Source organism: Anabrus simplex, chromosome 1, assembly GCF_040414725.1.
Source record: "Anabrus simplex isolate iqAnaSimp1 chromosome 1, ASM4041472v1, whole genome shotgun sequence".
NCBI classification, from domain to species: Eukaryota; Metazoa; Arthropoda; class Insecta; order Orthoptera; family Tettigoniidae; genus Anabrus; species Anabrus simplex.
Genome location: NC_090265.1, coordinates 1,791,089,441 through 1,791,110,013, shown reverse-complemented (window position 1 = coordinate 1,791,110,013; position 20,573 = coordinate 1,791,089,441). Strand labels below are relative to the sequence as shown.

At 37.4% G+C, this 20,573-nt stretch overlaps 1 protein-coding gene across 2 annotated transcripts in view; it reads left to right on the top strand.

Moving 5' to 3' along the window:
• The window catches only part of LOC136858771 (tubulin polyglutamylase ttll-4), a 407,488-nt gene that overhangs the window by 372,566 nt on the left and 14,349 nt on the right, over positions 1–20,573 (top strand). The window lies entirely within an intron of this gene.

The window sequence follows — 20,573 nt, the reverse complement described above, 5'->3', positions numbered from 1 at the left end:
AGCTGTATTAATTTAGACAAATGATCAAAAGCTATCTGAGTTTTAAAGTAGAATCAGAGTCCAGAAGATAGAAGGAAGCATTGGATGAAGAACATAAGAAGGCACTAACAGTACGCCTCTAGAGAACCTAGCAGGATGTCAAGGCTGGCAGACAAGCAAGATTTAAACACTAGAAATGAGATTGGTTTTAACACGCAGCCCATAGAGGCTGAATTCAATGTAAAAAAACTATTTCTACTAATATGTTACTCTGATATTCATTGTTTTAATATTCTATTGTTATTGTATATGTACCAGTCATCCAAGGCTCCATAGGTTATAATTTTCTTGTTCCTAAAATCTCTATGGTTGCATTTGTTTTACTTGGTAGCATCATAACTACCTTCTGCCTTGTCTGATTTCATTGTTATATGCTTGAATTCCTGTATGACCTCTATACCCTTCAGTTTATATTTGGCCCAGTTCTGATACTTTTACCTTTGCTTCTTAAATCTAATATTGCACTTTGCCGCAACAAGTGTGTGGTCACTAGGATAACTGTATCTCTGTTTTACTATAGGATGACCAATAATATATCTCCTCCCACTATCACCTAGTGTGCAACGTCTTCTGTTCAGAACCTCATAATGTGTTTGTTTATAACCATCTCATGTTGTTCAAGGAATAATCCCCCATTAGAAAAACATTGTCTGTGGTGTTTACCATTTCTATTAACTCTTCAGTGCAGTCGTAAATTTGTTCTGCTTCTTCATTGCTGTTTTTTGTTGGAAAGTATACTTGGATCACTGTTATGTCAGTTGGGCTAGCTTTGAAGGGGCGAGACCCAGCTTAGCAAAGGAAAAGAAAAGGTTAATATTCATTTGTTTGTTAAATATGCTACAATTGTTGTTGACAATTGCTGCACATATCCCAGTATTGGCTTGCTTCCTGGCAACCAGAAGCAACTTCAATAATGTCAAAATTCTAATAATTCTAATGTTTTATAATAAATTGTTCAAAATTTCCTGCCTTTTTAACAATATATCACTGTTTCCCTTATAAATTCCAAGTTTATAAGAATTTTAGTACTTTTCTTTTTTAAAATGTGTATCAAACCTCCACCTACAAAATGAACCTCAATCACTAACATAGAATGCGATTTAGATATTTTTGTCGAGTTTTTATTCCGAGCACCTGAAAATATTAATATTTTTGTAAATAAATATGTTATATAAAATCTAATATAAATCCTATTGATCTGAATGAGGTGCAGATTGTAGTACAACACTATGGGAGGAAACCCTGAAGAATTCATAATTATCTGTGAAACAGTAAGAGAGTTATGAAGGAAACCATGATATATTGTTAAAAAGGCAGGAAATTTTGAACATTTTATTTAAAATTGTTATAATTATAATTTTGATATTATTGAAGTTGCTTCAGATTGCTAGGAAGCATGCCAATACTGGGATACGTGCAGCATTTGTCAACAACGTTTGTGGCATATATAACAATCGAATGAGTATTGACTTATTTTCCGCAGGTTAAGCTAGGTCTCTCCCCCCCCCCTTAACTGTATCGTTAATGTCCTGTCTCTCACATGTTAGGTGTTACATTATCTGTCTGTTTCGTTGTTAATATAATAGCTACTCCTTTCTTCCTTGACTGTTCACCACTGTGAATTATTCTTAACCCTAGAACTGGCAATGTTAATTCTTGTGGTGGTAGCCATATTTGGCAACTTTTACTCATCCAAATAAAATACGAAATATCTGCAAGATATTATATACTGTAAATCTACGTAAAGCTAATATACTGTGGATTGTCGTATTGACACGAAATTCAATAAATGTTTTGACTAGGAAAATGTACAGTAAATGTAATTATTCCTAAATTCAAAATAATAATAATTGTTACCGTGTTTTAGTGGTAGGTAGAGGTGAAAGAAGGTGCGGGCGTGAACGGGTCTCAAACTACGGAATCAAAATTAATGTAAAATTTAACAAGGTTATATTTTCTTTTTTAAAATAAAGAAATAACAAGAACAGCAGGTACGGTGTAACAAGGCAACAAGGTACAATTACAGTATTTGCAGGTTTTGGGCTTCGAGCCCTGAAAACACAATTCTTGAGCAACTAGCTCAACTTTAAGATATACCAATTTCAACAACGGGGCAGAAGACCCCAATCAAACCCTGGAGCACTTGCTCCACATTACACAGTAAAGCCTCCTCGAGGCATACAACACTCAGTTTTAGAAAAAGAGCCACTCGCTCTCAACTTTAAGCCTATCAAAGGCCACACCAAACTCCACCTTCAAGTTGTCCTCTCTGGACATAGACACAGGGGTAAACTACCCAACCTACTGAGGTCTATTAGATAAAAAAAGGGGGTAATTACATGACCTCTAAAATAACAATTTGAGAGGAGGCGATCTGCACTCCTAATGTATTTGTTTCAAAACCTAATTTGGCTCTAGGCCACTGATGCAAGGGCTAATCCCATACTACGGAGGTGACTTTCGAAAAGAAACAAATTTACATAATGTTACGGAAGAATAGGTTGAGAAAATAAGTTCACCTCAAAACAATGTGAGTGGGAGCTCGAGAGGGTTAAGCACTCTCTATCCCAATATGTAGTTTGAAAGATAGGATAGATACAAGTTTCTTTACATTTTAAAGAAGGTTACATAATGGAGAACTTCGGACCCGCCCCGAGAGTTAAACTGCTGAGCAAGCAAGAAAAGAAGTAATTAATCGGCCATTACCTGGTAGGTGATCGCTGCCGGAGAAAGAGGCGCTTCCCGCCCCCTGCTAGGTACTTTACACACTGAAAGATGGAACAGAAGTGGCGCAGAGACCCAAAAATCAGCAGTTTATATACTCTCGCGGAAGGTTCTAGGCGTTAGGGGAATGAGAACACCCGCCCACAATCACTTTATTGGGTAGGATACAGCAACATATTCAAGTTGGGGGAAGATACCACGGATTGGTCAGAAATAAATTGAAGAAATTCGGGATTGGATACATACGAAACAAGGGGAAGGAGAGGGGTATACAGCCAACTTAAACAATAACAGAAAGAAATTTAACAAAAAACAAACTTTTGAAAAAAATTTCTCCAAAAAAACAGTTCTCTCACTCCGCACTAGAGTGCACTATTGTTGATCTTCAGTAGTGTCCTCTAGAAGAGAAAGTTCACACTTCTTACTACAAGCAAAACAAAAATACGTCGAAAATGACACAGTTCAAAAACTCCAAATTTTCCACGTTGTGACATCTTCTGAGAAACTTGAAAATTAATACGGTCAATAAAGTTCAGACTTCCTCCAGCAGAGGAGTTTCGACTGGCGCAAATTTTAAATAAGCGGCGTGGAGGTGTACCGCCCGGTACAATAATAATAATAATAATATTGATCATATGTATACAAAACTGGACCATGTCACGAACAAACTAATATATACAGATTGTCAGTAATGTGGTTGTAATGCACTCTGAGAGGTATTTTCTTGAAAAATATTAGGGAAAATGTATTGGCATGCAATCAGTTGGAGGCATGCTCTTAGACCACGTTATTATGATAGGTTGCTTTATGGGAGGTTCATCATCACTTTCACTTTCCGAAGAAATAGCGGATAAAAATTTCAAATCTGACTCTGAATCTGTCAGTTCATTCTCAGTAACCTCAAAGTCAGATCTGTCACTTTCATCGTCATCTTCCAACTACTTTATTATTCATTTTCTATAATGACGTGAGGATGCTATATTTAGACACACACTGTACCAAAAATGTATATAATCAATCACATAACTATATATATATACATACAGAAGTAAATAACTCTCACCGAATGGAAAACTACAAAATAAAATTAAATAGAATAGCAAAACAGAGCTCCTGAAGGTTTGTTTACAAACGCTACAGAAATAGTGCTCAAGCATTGTCTGAAAACTGCATTCATTTATTTCTGTGAAATTGTACCCAAAGAGATTGCAAATATGAATGAAACTGATCTCATGGCTGTTGTCGACATGGAGAACGACGATAAGTAGACTTGCAAGTGACTAATCTCATGTTTTAATCCGTATTGAAATCTGTTGATAGACAATAACAAAGTTTTATTATAAATCCACCTGTTCAGTACATTATAATGTTGTCACATTTAAAATATCTTCATTAGTCAAAAAGTTATGTGGGACATGTTTCGCTCCTTTACAGAACATCATCAGCCAAATCTGAATCTCGAATAATTGTTATGTACGTAAATAATGACTTAAGAACTGTTAGACCATTTTTCAAAAACTTAAAACTTACTCTATTAGAATATCATAAAATACAAAATCTTAGTATTAATTACATGTGCTTAATAGGAAGATACATTAAAATTGTGGAAGAAAGAGTACTAAAATATTAAATAAAATAATATATATATAAAATAGGAGTTTTGTCTGTACATTGCTCAGAATTTGAAAAGAATGGTATTTCTGTATCGGTCATGTCCATAGTAACAAGGAAATGCACTTTTAACTTTTCCGTAATTTCTGTCTGTGTGTATGTATGTATGTACACGTATCACTAGAAAATGGCTAGAGAGAACTTAATGAAAATTGGTATGCAAAGTCGGGGAATAAGTCGCTACAATCTAGGCCATAAATAATTTTGTTCACACTGATGGAAATGGTAGTTTTAATTTTCGAGCCATTTTATCATATCTTTTAGCTTATGTATCATCTTAACATCAATGTATTTTAATTGTCTTGCCATTTTACCAATTTTAGCTGAAGATGTTCCATATCGGAACGAAACATGTACTAGAGGTTATATGGATTATATTATGTAATTAATAAGTCTATTATATAGAAATTGATAAGTATTGGAAGGTGGGAACTTACTCTTAACTTAACCTTAGTTGTGTTGAGCCAATACGGAATAAACATGAGATTTATAAGCATTGCTCAAAATTTAAAAAGGATGGTATTTCTGTATCAGTCATGTCCATAGTAACAAGGAAATGCATTTTATTAATTTTCCGTAATGTCTGTCTGTCTGTATGTATGTATGTATGTATGTATGTATGTATGTATGTACACGCATCAGGAGAAAACGGCTGAAGAGAATTTAATGAAAATCGGTATGTAAAGTCCGCGAATAAGTCGCTACAATCTAGGCCTAAAATGTAATTCTCAAATGTTAGTTATTAGTGGTGCTCTTAATGAAAACCGGTATGTAAAGTTCTAAAATAAGTCGCTACAATATAAACTATAAATAATCTTATTCACTCTGAAAGAAATGGTAGTTTAGGCGAAGGCCTCAAATTTTATTTGCAAATATTTATGTTATTAGTGGTCCCATTTTAATTAAAATAGGTATGACAAGTCGGCGAATAAGTCGCTACAATCTACGCCATAAATAATCTTATTCATGCTGAGAGAAATGGTAGTTTAGGGGAAGGCCCAAAATTTAAATCTCGAATATTTGTGTTATTAGTGGTCTTATTGACAATTACTATATAAATAAAGTTACGCGCTTACCTTACAATATCGACAGACGCTGCCCTTATTATTTCTGGTATAAAACCTCTGCATCTCACAGGACTCAGCATGTCAACTTCTGTAAGAAGAACAGAATACATCCTCGAGATTTGGAAAAAGTGGAACTTGAACTTCCTGCACATCATACTGCCGCCGGACATCCAGCAGACTATATGAGATCTGTATTTGACCAACCATGTACCAGAGATCACAGCCATTCAATATACACAGATGGTTCTCGGATTTCTAGCAACGGAACACTAGTGGGCTGCGCCTTCGTGGCATATGAGGGTGAAGACGAAGTTCATTCTGAGAAAATAAAACTAAAGGAATACTGTTCCGTGTTTCAAGCCGAGCTGCTTGCAATACTGAAAGCAGTCGAGTGCTGCATAAACAAAAATACGTGTGCAACTATACTCAGTGACTCACAAGCGGCACTGAACTCCATAAAAGATAAATATAACTTACACAATTTGGCAGTACATGTAAGAGAGAATATATCAAAGTACAATAAACATACATGTTTCGGTTGGCTGCGAGGTCATTCTGCCATAAAAGGGAACGAAAGAGCTGACCAATTGGCCAAAGAAGCTTGTAATTCTAACTTGTCAGAGAGTTATACTAAATGCCCATTTTCTTTTGTCAAAAGAACCGTAAAGGATGAAATGCTCTCTCGCTGGAATGAACTGTGGTTAACAAGTAAAAATGGCTCAGTTACCAAAGACCTGTTTTTTCCAAATGTATATAGTAGGCTGGGATGTAAATATATAGTGTGCAACTTTCTTTTAACTCAAGTGCTATCCGGTCATGGTAAATTCAATGCTTACTTCGAGCGATTCAAAATTCCAGCACAAAATGGCTCGCTGTGCTTCTGCACTGAAGACATTCAAACTGTAGAGCACATTGTGTTCAACTGTCCTGCTTTTGAGAGAGCACGTTTTGAACTTAAGATGCATTTGTTAACTTGCAGTTGCTATTTTGAAAAACCACTAAATTTCATATTTTATAAAAAATGCTGCACTTCCCAGTTTTCAGAATGAATTGACTATGTATGTAAACATATATAATTTGATACTGTCTGCTTTATTAGCTGCTTAACATATGTATTGCATATATTGTATATCTGGTACTTTTAAATATTAGTACAGTACTCTTAGTATTAAGGATTGTATATATCATACTTTTATTTTTCCATTTCTGTTCATGTCTATTTTGCTGTTTATGTATTTTGAATTTTATCAGAGAAATTGTATATATTGCATAAACTACAACCCTAACATACCTCACCGGGTGAGTTGGCCGTGCGCGTAGAGGCGCGCGGCTGTGAGCTTGCATCCGGGAGATAGGTTCGAATCCCACTATAGGCAGCCCTGAAGATGGTTTTCCGTGGTTTCCCATTTTCACACCAGGCAAATACTGGGGCTGTACCTTAATTAAGGCCACGGCCGCTTCCTTCCAACTCCTAGGCCTTTCCTATCCCATCGTCGCCATAAGACCTGTATGTGTCGGTGCGACGTAAAGCCCCTAGCTAACATACCTCATGGTAAAATAGGGTTCACAGCACTTTGGAGATTTAAAAAAATAAGAAATAGTATTAAATTTCCGATCATTTATGTCTTATACATTTTCACCGTACCAGCTGTGATAACGGAGATATTCATGAATATGGATTTTTGTTGCTAAGATCATATCAGCGCCATTACGAGAAAATGGGTAAACAGAATTTAATGAAAATCGGCATGTAAAGTTGGGGAATAAGGAACTACAGTTTATGCTATAATTAATTTTATAAGATGGCCTTATATTACAGAGTCGAAAGAAAACAAAATGTGAAGGCCTATAATAGAGAAAGCTCATAAGATTGATCAACAATAACATTACATTGACCATTGTTTGTTGTGATTTGCTTTGTGTCTCTGTTGTCATTCATCTCCGATAGATGAGATTACTGCTGTATACCGACTTTCTTTTATATTTGCTCTACGTCGCGCTGACACAGATAGGATTCATGGCGACGATGGAATACGAAAGGGCTAGGAGTGGGAAGGAATCAGCCCCTATGTTAATTACGTTATAGCCCCAGCATTGTCCTGGTGTGTAAATTGGAGACCACAGAAAACCATTTTCAGGGCTGTCGACAGTGGAGTTCGAACCCACTACCTCCCGGATCCAAGCTCACAGCTATGCACCCCTAACCGCACAGCCAACTCACCCGGTCATACCGAGTATAACGGCGTGCCTGAAAATTGGCGGGAAGTAGCTGGGGAGTTAGATAAATTTCTAATACTACTGATACGTAACAAACTGGTTCATCATAGCGTTCGAGCTATTCAATTCCTACTCTGCGGCACTGACTGGAAGGAGCAGTGTGCATATTTAATGGAAAATGGCAGAGAAGTGTTCATGGCTGTCTGCGGTCTGGTCATTGCAGCACTGGAACTTTGGACTGTTAGATCGGCACCGTAGTATTGTTCGTTAAAAGTGAGAAAATGTGCGGTTTATTAATTTGATAGAGTATTTTATATAACATTGCTTTTAATCACTACATTCCTGACGACTTCAGGTAGGAAAACCACAAAGACAGTCTTTCTGAGAATCCCGTAGCGAAGTACGGGTACATCAGCTAGTATATATATATATTCTGAAATCTTAGAAAGACGTGAAAATCAATCTTAGGAGCTAAATTTGAAGATTTTCTTGGCAATGAGATCTGGTAAAAAAGTTATTTATCCCTTGTGGATGAGAGTCTATAAAGATTCAAATTTATCGTCAATTTGATGATTGAACTTGTGACAGGATGAATGTTGGTCTTCAAGAAATTTAAATGCTTGTTGTCATTTGACCTTGGCAAATGCTGTTGAATAGATATGCTCTTATAGATGCTAATGTTCCCGTTAACAGCACCGTACAATTGATCAAGAACAATCTCTCCAAATTCAGCAGTTTAAGTATAGGCGAAATAGATGAATTTATTCGAATTCTGGAATTTACTTTGAACAACAATTTCTTCACTTTCAATAATGTCATTTACCAACAGATAGGTCTTCCCATGGGGTCACCAGCTTCAGGAATCATTTAGAGCATTCTCACATCAGTGCCAATCCTGTAATTCCAGCTACATAGGTCAAACAGGCCGCAATTTTGTCATAAGATACGCCGAACATTGCAACACTCTCAAATATAATTGTTTTTCAGCTATGAGTGAACATCATAAAGCATCCAGCCACGAATACACTTCAATAGATAAAGACCTGAAGATCTTGCATTATGAGCAAAAAGGCACCTTGCTTAACGTTCTCGAGAGCATCCACATCGATTTAGATCAGTTTATGAACCCCACTCACAATTTAAATGAAGTCAGCGAGAAAAAGAACATTCTATTTGAAACATTCATTCCATACATTTGTCAGAATTTCCATAACACAAACAAACCCCACCTCCATCTCCCCGACTCACCACCACTCCCCCCTCCTCACACCAGCCCTGCACCACCCCTTCCCCCTCCGCTCCTTCCATCCTAGCAAACACAGCCAAACCAACAATAGACTCGATCATGCGACCGAGACCATCACTTTGAGAAGGCCACGCTATTCGAGCTTTAGAAGTCAGCGAATAAACTAACATCCTCTTGAAACATTCATTCCATATATTTGCCAAACAAACCCCACCTCCATCTCTCCAACTCACCACCCCTCCCTTCCTCAAACCAGCCCTGCACCTCCCCTTCCCCCTCCGCTCCTTCCATCCTAGCAAACACAGCCGAACCAACAATAGACTCGATCGCGCAAACGAGACCGTTACTTTGAGAAGGCCAGGCCATTAGAGAGGACAACCACCTACTGCACACCGTAAGTTTAAGCTTTCTTCACAACCATTCCACACTTTTTACTTATCAACCCATGTTTCTCATACAACCTCATTTTTTTCCATTACAGATTAGAACTTCATTGACGGTTTCCACTAGATTACTTACAGTTTACTATGCATCTGTCTTCTACCTAACACAGCTTGTTAATTTTTATACACGGCCCTTCCAACCCCTTTATAATAAGGCAAGACACCAACCAACATTATGAAACAATAATGAAGAAAGGGACCGCTAGATTGAGAAGATATTGAGAATGCTGCTATTTCTAAAGCCTTAAATTTCATTGGTGTTTTTTCTCCTTGTCACAGGCTTTTCACCTGCAGGTTATATCAGGCTTGGTTTCTCAAAAATGTTTGCTCCCGCTCTCCTCTTGACCAATTTAATGTGATGGGTTTCTACTAGGATGATTTTGACAGCAATTTCAAACTGTTTTGTCATTTTTACTAAACCAGTAATTTGCAAACTATGAGGTCCACAACCTCACCATGTGCTACTATTATTCATTTCCATCTGAATCATTTGTTTTCTCATTCCCTTGTTTCTTAGGTTAACGCAGTTTTTAGTTTCAATTATTATTTTAAATTAACACCTGTTTCACTGAATTTTGTCGCAATAAGTTGTTTTTTTCTCTGCATATTGATGTAAATATTGTATATTTGTGCTAATTTTGTTTCCATCTAAGCTCTCTTTTGTTTGTTTTTGCATTTGCTCTTTCATTATGTTTTTTTAGCATTTTTTCAACTTATATTATGTAAATTATTCCAACCCCCCCCCCCCCCCAAATTTTTTCACTGAAGATGGCTCAAGCGAGCCGAAACATGTTTGAATTTGTTTGCTCCGTCTAATGACGGAATATATGATGTATTGATAAGGAGGATACTCTCATTTTTCGCCATTGTAAAATCCAAAACTTATTCGCCTTATTGGAATTACCCTTAAGAACACTCAATCTAAAGTCAGATTTAGAAATGAACTCTCAAAGCCATTTGATATTAACACTGGACTTCGGCAGGGAGATGGACTCTCACCATTATTGTTTAATTGTGTGTCGGAAAAAATCATGCGGGAATGGAATAAGATGTGTCAACCTAACATAAAGATTGGCAGAAAAATAAGACTCAATTGTTTAGCATTCGCTGATGATCTTGCACTACTTGCTAATGATATGGAAGAAGCTAAATTGCAAATAGAAGAACTTGATAACATAGCAAAAAAAGTTGGATTGCAAATTTCATATGAAAAAACAGAAATAATGCCAACCTTCCCTGTTACAACACCAACCATTACCTTAGCCAATACCAAACAAATTAAAATTGTGAATAGGTTTAAGTTTAATTTTTTTTTTTTGAAATTATAACTTGGAACACCAATGAAAAATCATCAATAGAAAGCAGAACATTTAAGTTTAAAAAAGCACAACGAATTACATGGCCAACGTACAAGAAAAAGTCTCTTTCAACAAATGCTTAACTTCAACATTACTGTTCCGTCATTAAACCTGAAGCGACTTATGCTTGTGAAACACTATTTAAATTGAACACCAAAGCAACAACTGATACACTGCAAAAGGTTGACAGAAGGATACTCAGAACAATCATTAATAAAAAACATCAGGTGGGTGGACAATGGAGATTATTGCCTAATGCAGTGGTTTATAGGGAAAGTGAATCTATAATAGATTCGATGAGAAAAAGAAGAATTGCCTTTTTCTGTCATCTTTCTAGATTAAATGATAATAGGATAATAAAACAACTATTTAATTACTTTTGGAAAAGTAAAACAAAAAATAATTAGTTTAAAAGAAGTTCAGAATGATTTAGAAGAGCTGAATATTACAATGAAGCAAATTGAAAATAGAGAAGCAAAAAGGATTCTCAAGAACAAACAAATAAGATTGTCATTAAAAACTGTACAACACAAACAATATGTCATATCTGATGAAGAAAGGGCATCCAGGCCAGCTAGAATGAAGAGGTTTTGGGAAAGGAAGAAGATGATGCAAGCTAAATCTTCAGTTAATTCTTTGTTAACGTAAATGTATTTGGGTTTGATTTAAGTGCTCCAATGTGGGTGTAAACTATGTAAATAAATAATTAAAATGTTGATCCAAGAAAATGTATGTATTTTCTAATCCAGTCATTAAGCTGCTTTTATTTACATATTTTATAATGTGGAGGTCCTGATCAATTGTAGAATAATTGTGGCCGGAATTCCTCATGTGGTTGCTCATGGCAGAGTACTTTTTATGCTTCAAGGAATTATAATGTTCCAAGTATCTAGTTCTAAAACTGCAGCCAGTTTGTCCGATATAAGAAAACTCACACTGGGGGCATTTGAGTCTGTAAATACCAGAGTTTGAAAATTTGTCCTGAGAAGTATTATTATTAATTATCGTATGGTTTACAATCACATCACAATAAAAGTATTTTAAAATTATTTTCACATCTGAACACATTAAGTCAAACTGTCAGATTGGTATCTCTAATATAATTAACACCGTTTTGAGTAGCCATCAGGAACTCGGCTGAATCTCCTGAGAAGGCTGATAGAGGGCATTCTTGGATAATATGCTGAACAGTTTGTCTTTCAGCACCACAACTACACTTGGGAGATGGAATTTTCTTCCATTTATAAAGGGAGCCTGTCTTTCAGCACCACAACTACACTCGGGAGATGGAATTTTCTTCCATTTATAAAGGGAGTCTGCACATCTACCACAATTAGTTCTGATTCGGTTTAGAGTACACCAAATTTTTCTGGCGAGCTCAAAACCTGGTGGCTTAGATGTGATGCATGGCATAGCTTGCTATTCTGGTGTTGCAGAGGTCTTCCATAATTGCTTCCAGCTGTCAATCATGTTGAAATTACGTTCAGCAAGCTTCCTTGCAGTATTCAATGGAGGGTGGCGAGAGCGAAGTATCTTCCTGTTAATAACAGGGAGGTTAAGATGTACAGGAGGAGAAGAATTGTTGCACATATTATTGTACACCTCGATAAGTGCTTGTTCTCTTCTCACGGATGGAGGTGGTATGTGACTTAATGATGGCAGCCAGTATGGTGGAGTACATCTGATTGTCCCTGATATTAAACGCATGGTTTGGTTGAGCTGAGTATCAACAAGCTTAACATGAGCGCTGTTTATCCAGATTGGAGCACAATATTCAGTCACGGGATAAACTAATCCAAGGGCAGAAGTCCGAAGTGTAGAAGCTGTTGACCCCCACGTAGTGCCGCACAGTTTCTGCAGGATATTATTTCTGGTTCTGAGTTTGGCGGCAGTTCTGCTAAGATGTTCTTTGAAACTTAGAGTCCTATCTAGAATGATTCCTAGAAATTTTGGATACTAGGTATGTGAGAGTAATCTGCCATCAAAGTGAACTTTCAGTTCTCTATTCGCTTCTTTATTGTTGAGATGGAACGAAGCAACTACTGTCTTTGCTGCGCTTGGCTGTAACCTCCAGTCACGAAAGTATCGTCCCATAGTAGATAAGTCTCTGGTTAGAATATCCTCGGTAACTTCGAAGTCTATATGGCTAACAGCAAGGGCCCAGTCATCTGCGTACCCAAACTTCCTAGATGTAGTCTCTGGCATATCTGCTATATATAAACAGAACAAAAGGGGAACCAGCACAGAACCTTGTGGGAGACCATTATTAAGATTCCTCAGTGATTTCATACTATTGCCAATTTGAACCCGGAAGTTTCTGTTACTGAGCATGTTGTTAATAAGATTTCCAATGTGCAGGCATGGAATGATTCGTAGAAGTTTGAGAATCAATCCTTGTCTCCACACAGTATCATATGCTGCTGTTAGATCAATGAAGGCAATTGAAGTTTTCTGGTGTTTCTTTGCCTTAAGTGTCAGCCATTTTGATTGACTTGCCACCAATACCACGGTAGTCATGGAGAAGATAGACGCTATGTATGGCCTTCCCGATATTCTTAAGACTCAGAGTCTACACTTCTGATTGCGGGGACAACGTTGTTCAACGTCCGTAGGTTTTACCTGAAATTTCCCTACACGTGTCCTCCGGGTGGTGCTAACTGAGCAACAACACTGGTTGCCAGATAATCCTTTGGATCTCCCGGCATAAATCACATCCTGAGAAGTATTTACCAAGTTGGAATTAAAGAATATATTCCGATTAGTGTTGCGGGTTCGGTAGGCAATTCTGATGTTATGCTTCTTAAATGGGTTAGTAATGCTGTATATGGCGGTGTTATTGAAGGTGAAGGTGGCAGTGTTTATTCTTTTGGGTTTATCTGGAATTAAATTTGTAGTATTTTTTGATTTGATTTTACCATTAATCTTATTTATCATGTTAGGTTTATAGCCGTTAAGTTTTGCAAGTTCTTTTATATATTCAAACTCTTTTTTCCAGTTAGAAGGGGATAGTGGAATATTTAATGCTCGATGAACTAAACTGTAGAAAGTTGCTTGTTTATGAGATTGAGGGTGTAAAGACTCATTCTTAGGAGCAGCGGAGGGCTTTCTGTAAAATTGGAAAATAAAATTATCACCGGCTCTGGTCAAGGTTAAGTCCAGGAAGTTTAAAGACCTGTTGATATTGTCTTCCTTAGTGAACCTGATATTGTGGTCAAGGTCATTAAGGCTCTTTAAAATGTTATCACTATTATTGCGATGTGTGTCAATGATGGCAAATGTGTCATCGACGTATCTTTGCCAAAGCTGTAGACCATTGATTTTATTGATTATCTTGTTAGTCTCAAGGTAATCCATAAAAATGTTAGCAAGGATTCCAGATATCGGGTCACCCATCGCTAGTCCCTTCTGTTGGTAAATTTTGTTATTGAATGTAAAGAAGTTATTGTTTACTACAAATTTTAGCAGGTTGATCAGTTCATCTATTTCACATTTGCTTATAGTGTTCTGTTTCAAAAGGTTAGTTAAACTAATGGTTTCATTTACTGGTATACTAGTATACAAATTGGTGACATCATACGAAACCATGACGCGATTGTCATGTAACTTGAAATTAGAAAGTTTATTACAAAAATCAACTGGATTTTTGACATAGGCTTCATTATTGAACTTATAATTGCTATTTAAAAAATGGTGTAAAAATTTAGAAACCTTGTAGGTGGGACTATTTCGACAGTTTATAATAGGGCGCATTGGCACCTCCTTTTTATGTACTTTTGGTAAGGCTTTAGCAGTAGGTAACCTGGGATTCATAATGGTAGGCCTTTGTTGTTCATGCTCTTGAAAGAGAAAAGATGAATTTTTCAGCAAGTTCTTTAAACCACGCTCGATCTTTAAAGTGGGATCCTTGTCAGCTAGTTTGTAGTTATTGCCAGCGAAGAAGTCTTCAGTTTTACTAATATATTCATTTTTGTTCAATAATACAGTTGTAGAGCGTTTGTCAGCTTTTGTGACTATTATATTATTGTTTCTGATTTTGTTCTTTAATTCAGTTATTTGCTTGTTAAGATTTAAACAAGGCTTGGAATTTATTTCACTGGTTAGTAACGGGAGATTCTTTTTAATTTCGTATTTAACATCATTACGGTGTTCTATAGGAAGTTTTGAAATATTTGATTCGGTTTCGGCAATGTCAATTTTATTGGGGTTGGGCCAATTGAATTTGAAACCTTTGTTCAAAAGATCCATTTCACTGTTTGAAAAGTTAGTGTTGGACAAATTTACAGTGTTTGGAACAACTTTGGGGAGAGGGTGTTCATGTGGTTTTGAAAGATTTGACGAATTTAGTTTTTGATTCTTTAAGGAAAGTCAATTCTTTGTCTAAAACTTCTTGTTTCTTATTTGCCGTGATTGTCACCTTGTCGTTAGCAAATTTAGAAAAGGAGTCCCATTCTAAAGGCGACATGTTGGACGAAGTTTTTAGATGAACTTTGTAAAGCTGCAAGTTCAGGAGTGATTTTTTTCCTGTAGAGTGTTTTGATTTCATTTTTCAGCCAAATAGAATTAATTTTTTCTTGGGTATTTGTAGATTTTCCAAATTTACAGAAAGCCCTCCGCTGCTCCTTTGACAATAAAGAATGAGTCTTTACACCCTCAATCTCATGAACAAGCAACTTTCTACAGTTTAGTTCATCGAGCATTAAATATTCCACTATCCCCTTCTAACTGGAAAAAAGAGTTTGAATATATAAAAGAACTTGCAAAACTTAACGGCTATAAACCTAACATGATAAATAAGATTAATGGTAAAATCAAATCAAAAAATACTACAAATTTAATTCCAGATAAGCCCAAAAGAATAAACACTGCCACCTTCACCTTCAGTAACACCGCCATATACAGCATTACTAACCCATTTAAGAAGCATAACATCAGAATTGCCTACCGAACCCGCAACACTAATCGGAATATATTCTTTAATTCCAACTTGGTAAATACTTCTCAGGACAAATTTTCAAACTCTGGTATTTACAGACTCAAATGCCCCCATTGTGAGTTTTCTTATATCGGACAAACTGGCCGCAGTTTTAGAACTAGATATTTGGAACATTATAATGCCTTGAAGCATAAAAATTACTCTGCCTTGAGCAACCACATGAGGAATTCCGGCCACAATTATTCTACAATTGATCAGGACCTCCATATTATAAAATATGTAAATAAAAGCAGCTTAATGACTGGATTAGAAAATACATACATTTTCTTGGATCAACATTTTAATAATAATAATAATAATAATAATAATAATAATAATAATAATAATTTGAATGAAGTCCAAGAGAACAACAGCCCATTAATTGAACAAGTTCCCAAGTTACTCACTAATTTTAATATAATTCATAACAATTTCACAAACATCTTCAATTATGAACCTTTAAATACCCCCTCGATCGTCATAACAGATTCCACCTTACTCCCTCCCCATAATACAACTTCCAGCACTCTCATTGTTGCGCCTACCCCTCCCGTCCCAACTTACTCTCCGCCTAAGCAAGCTCACAGATACAACACACACAGCAACGGGCATACGTTTAACAGACCCCCTCGAACGGCTAATCCAACATAAGAGGTAAGCGATCTTAGACTCCCATTTTGAACACCCTATTTTCAAGGCCCGAGTACATCTTTTTCCATTTTTCAGATTTCAGTTCACGCACTCGGCATCTTTTTTTTCCGTTACGATCTTGAACTCCCAGTAAAAATGAAGCGGCTTCAGGCGTGATCAATTCCTGTTTGAAGTGTTACCACTCCATGTCTGCTACAATATGTGATTTCTCTTGCCCGTCTCGCGTATCTATACAAGAGTGTGATTTAATTATTTCTTCTTTCAAAAGAATATAATCATCATTTTTGTCATGATGAACATTAACTGACTGGTAGCTATGAGTTTGATTATTACCCTGCCAGCTCTGTGTTGTACCTTATGTTCTTAACCTCTGGCAACACGAGTACGTGTTTTTTTCTCACTTAGCCATGATGAACACTTATACATTTTCACTCTTGGTTTATATTTGAACATTCTGATTGACTGACTGGTAGCAATGATACCCTAATGATTTTAATTATTTCACTACCTGCTCTGTATTGTACTTTCTGTTTTTATCCTCTGTTTCAACACGATTGTGTGTTTTTCTCTTAGCCATGTTGTAATATTTTATGTTTCTTTCACACTAGTTTTAAGCCTGTTTGATTTTCTAAATGTAAATGTTGTTTCTTAGGATACCACATATTTTAAGGACACTAGGTTCAGGGCCCTGGCCTAACTTTAGGCTAGGATTTATTTTCGGCTGATGATGCTTATGACAGTTAAGCGAAACATATCCCGTCTTACAACGTCTGTTGTAATGTTTATTTCCTAAATATAAGGAAAATTAAGTATTGGAAAGGTGGTGTTAGCTATTATTCTTATTTTAAAGTTCATAATCTGATGTCCAATACGGTCTACAATGAGATTTATTACTTGTAACATGGAACGTCGTCGTGAACTGACACAGTTCGAACGGGGTAAGGTGTTCGGTGCCCGACAGATGGGAAGTGCGATTTCGGAAGTGGTGTGGGAATTCGGCTTCACACGATAAACCGTGTCCAGGGTGTATTGTAAATGGTTGAATGCGGGTGTCACCGTCCACAACAGACGAACGACCGGCCGTCCAGCCACCCTCGATGACCGCGACCGGCGACATCTGAGACGGATTGTCAATAGTGACAAACGGGCAACCGTGCAACAAATCACCGCTTAATTCAACACAGGCCATGCTAGATACGTCTCCCAGTGGACATTCCGTAGGAACATGGGTTCTATGGGGTATGGGAGCCGGCGCCGCACACGGATGCCACTGTTAACCCAACGTCATCGGGCACAACAACGCGCATTTGTTGCCAGTCACTATTGATGGACACTGGAACAATGGCGTAACGTGATATGGTCGGACGAATCACGATTTCAACTGCACCCTGCCGATGAGAGGCACCGTGTATGGCGCAGACCACATGAAGCAATGGATTCCGCCTGCCTCGAAGGTGTGGTCCAGGGTGCTGGTGTCTCTGTTATGGTCTGGGGTGCATTTTCCTGTTATGGAATGGGCCCCCTAGTTGTTCTGGAAGAGACTTTGAATGGTTTGCGGTATGTTGGGCTGCTCGGAGACCATCTCCACCCATTTTTGGCCTTCCAGCACCCAGACGGTTCTGCGGTGTTTCAAGATGATAACGCGCCGCCACATCGCTCCCACGTCGCCCGGGAATGGTTCCAGGAACATGCAGCGGAGGTCGAACGACTGCCATGGCCACACAGGAGCCCCGATATGAACCCTATCGAGCATATCTGGAATGTCCTGGAACGTAGGCTCCGTGCTTGGATCCTGCACCCATGAACAGACCAGCACTGGCGGCCGCTCTGCAAACGATTTGGTGTCGGCTGCGTCCAGAGGACTACCAGGGACTTGTCGACTCACGTCCACGGTGTCTCACTGCAGTTCGCAGGGCCAGAGGAGGCCCCACATGCTATTAGGTGACTATCCCATGACATTTGCTAAGTCAGTGTACATTCAGTGTCAAAAACTCACTATCGTAAGGAGCAAACAATAATACTCATTTTGCGGCGGCTCACAGGAGCAGACTCCACTCGCCAGATAAGGTCATAATAAATCACAGAGTTACGTAAAGTCCAGGGGGAGATAAGATAACTATGACACAGTTATGAAATAGCTCGAAGCAAGATAAGATACCACAATAGTGAATCGAAAGACAACAAGTCCGGACATGAGAAATCCCTCCACGAAGAATTGCCTAGAACGCTACCAAACCTTATGTATTGAGTGAATAATTTCATGAGATAACTACTTTCTAAGATGACAGTTTGCAATAAGATCAAATAAATCTTGTACATCTGAGAATTTACTTCATTACGTATAGGAACAGAACTCCGGTGCCAAATATGAAGTTCATATTAACTGAAAACTTTAAATGTGAACTAACTAGGTTAAAATGAATACGAATAATAATAATAATAATAATAATAATAAGTAAAAAAAATTGTGACAACCAGTGATTACGAGACGCATAGAGACACGGGAAAATGGAGACAAAACTAACGGAATGAAAATAAATAACCCAAAACCAAATGACTAGATAAAAATTTAACGTCAACATGGGCAAGAATTACAAGAAACGACCAGCAATAAATTTAAGTAGCAACACAAAGCATGAATGACAACGTACCATGAAACACACATCAAACTAGCAGAAATAAATATGCATCAGATACGATTTTTAAAAAAGAAGGTGAGAAGGGACCAAGTAAACTTAAGGTCACTGGACAGACAATACCATATTATTTAAACAGCTCCAGCATGAAGTCCAAATGATGAATATGCGTAGAACATAAACCAAAACTCCCAATAATACGCACAGCACAATCACAATAACACACAAATAAAGGATAAAATGAACCCATAAAACAAAGAATTAAATAAGGTACTTACAGTAGAGAAGAGAAAAACTATAGCATATTACCAGTACCAAGCCATGCGCTCGCAACCACTGTCACACAACAAAATTAACACTACATTAGCTAATATTTACACTATTCTCTTTAAAAACAGAGATATATACAAGCTTAATCCCTAAAATGGTATACCCACAATACGTTTAGCCAATACCAGTTGAGTCAAGGCTCATTTTACAAAATGAGGTGGAAGACATTGCTTCAAGCGTCCGTCCTCCGTAAGTTCTAACGGCAGACAGCAGTTTTGTGAAGTAGCCCGCATGGAGCGGGAGTGCCTAGAGATGCTTGCGCGCTCTGGATATCAGAGTCCGAAACACGCTACTAGTTCCACAGTCCACAGATAGAGGGCGTTAGGGTGCACTTTCCAGTCCAATGTACACACATTGTTGCCAACATGGAAATATTACGTGCACCATGCATTTTATTATATAAGCTTAGCTGTGCAATACAGTCGGTGTGATTCAGGTATACGGATTCTCATATATAGTCAGGTCACAACTATACACCGTCAACATTGTATTGTCACAATTGCCTGTAATTATTACAGATTACACCTCACTATTAAGGAGAAATTAGAAAAGCAAAATTATCACAGAAAAAGAATTCTACAAAGAAAGACGTGTGTCATTGCTGCTTGTTTCTATGCACACTAGTTGACCAGCATGTGTATTCGAACAACACTTCCATGTGCTACAGGAACTGGGATCTCATTCCTGAGTTTCTGAACACTAACTCATATGTTTCTGTTATGAGCTTGTTTGGAAACTGGCATGCTGACTCAAGCCAATTTCAAGAATAAGGTCCTGGATGAACACAGGCATTCGTTCGAAGAATGATTGTTGGTTTGTCGTGAGCAGTGTAGTTCATTTTCATGGGTATTGGTGTTTCTTAGTGGCTGTTTACGATGGGATTAGTGATAACCCACTTCACAGATTGACACTTTATGATTAATTGTGCCTTGTTTGACTTATGATACATTTGTATCAATTTCTTTATGTGATTGTAAGTGTTTTGAGGAAAATATGTTTCAAGATGATGATTCCAGAGCATGAAAAACATACTCAAACGTCACTCTTGTGTACCGTGTCCTAATAAATTTACTACAGGGAGAACAGATTTAGGTTGCTAGTGGGTACCCTGAGGTAGATTTCAGCAGCAGAATGGCACCACTATCTGTCTTTATATTACTGTGGAAATGTCCATTGACATCTTTGCCAATAATGATTAGGCCGGCCTGCTCATTACTCT